A 1,917-nucleotide genomic window follows, 5' to 3' on the forward strand; every position below is an offset into this window, starting at 1 on the left:
CCCCCCCCCGGCTGGAGGACCTATCATTATAGATTCCTTTTCAGCAAGGTTATCCGTTCATCCATGGGGAAATTGTAAGACTTATTCTACAAGTTATTCCTGACGGATCCTTCGTGTTTCCAAAGTTTGATCTTCACCTGAAGACCATGTCAATGCTACCTCGAAGCATGTCAATGGTACTCCGATTTTCAACAGGAACATTTGAAGCACGATGCTAAATTTTGTTTATCATTTATCCTAACACCGTTGTATGGGTAATATCATGAGATTCCTCCCCCCCTTACCCAAATGGTTGTCTACTTTATATCCTGTCATGGATATCTTGCTCTGCTTGTCCTTGGGAAGGATATACCCCTGATATATGTGTTTAAACACATTTTCCTTTCCATTATTTGGTTTAACCTTTCTTGTGATCTATATAATCTAAGCAGTAATAATTCACTACGTAGGTAAAACACCTCGGTGTACAACTCTGATAGTGAGACCATGTTTCTATTGTTGATGGCATTTCGGTAACCGCCGATGGATGAGAACTTTGCCTCTTGGCCCGCCTCGTTCAACGAGGAGGAAAATAGTTCTCTTCGTCCCTCGCCCTTGGTATCGACATTGTCGCCGACATAATCGACAGGCTACCCCCCCTGACATGCCTTGCTTGCATGATCATGCAAGACGTCTCCGCCCTTCCTACTTCTAACCCACATGGTGGGCTCATAACCCACAGGTCCACTGGATCGAAACCTGACTCTCCTGTATGACCCTCTTTCTAGTGGTTATTCCCCACGCTTGGCTTCGTATTTAATTCATGGGCCACCTTCCTAGTGCTCTATTATGGTATCAGACGCAATATTTACTGTCGCTACTCTGAACCCCTTTCTCACTCTGGTTCGGACTTCGAGCAACCACCTATCCACTTGGAACCTCTTATTGTACCTTCGTACCTTACTCTCGATGTATTTTGTATGTTAAACTCGAGAGATAATTTTATGCTCATTCGTGGGTTAACCCCAGATTGTTTCCCTCAAGCATTATGTCGTAGCCGAGCTGCCCCTTACCTATTCGTAAGTACGATGGAGATCCTGAAGAAAGGATGCTGACTTCATCATGATGACTGGAAGAAGAGTAATGAAGACATCAATGTAATGGATCGGTCTCTTCGAGAAGAGCAACCAAAACCGAGAAGATTCGTTAGAGTTTCGTAACCAGATCTCCCCCTTACTCTCCCTCTTAAATCTCGGGACGAGATTTCTTGTAGTAGAGGAGAATTGTGACGCCCGGGTAATCAAGCTACAGTAACTCTCGGGTAATTATGCCACGTCACCTCGATTATTGTCGATAATCTCGCGTTAGTTCAGAACTGATTCAAATTCAAATTCAAAATCGAATCAAACGGTAAAAGTTTCCAAACTTTAAAACTAAAATGTTCGGAGTGATCCAACTAATGCATAGGTAATTATGGTGGAGAAACCTAACTTTAATAAAATGTTTAAGTGTCCAAAATAATTAAAATTGTAGGTTAAATAATAAGATAAATGCCTTTTGAATTTTATAAAATATTAAACTATTTTAGTTGGGATAAGAATTAATGTGGCGGTAGATTATTTAAAAGTACCAATTTAGGTGTTAGTGATAATTTTTACTAAAACTAAAATAAAACAGAAAAGAAATAAGATAAAAAAAGGGGGAAAAGGAAGAAGATAAAAACAGAAGACTAAAGAAAAGAAAAGGATTCCCCCCGGCCCCTCGGCCCACTAGGCCACCAGGCTGCCAGGCAGCCCACGACCCACCCCACTCTCCCTGGCCTAAAAGGCCACTCCCCCGACCCCAAACCCTAAATCACCCCCACTCCCCCCACGATCCCCTCGTCTCCCTCCCAGCGCCGCCACACGCAACACAAACACACACACGCATCGTCCCAGG

This window comes from Triticum dicoccoides, chromosome 5A, assembly GCF_002162155.2.
Source record: "Triticum dicoccoides isolate Atlit2015 ecotype Zavitan chromosome 5A, WEW_v2.0, whole genome shotgun sequence".
In the NCBI taxonomy this organism is placed as follows: domain Eukaryota; kingdom Viridiplantae; phylum Streptophyta; class Magnoliopsida; order Poales; family Poaceae; genus Triticum; species Triticum dicoccoides.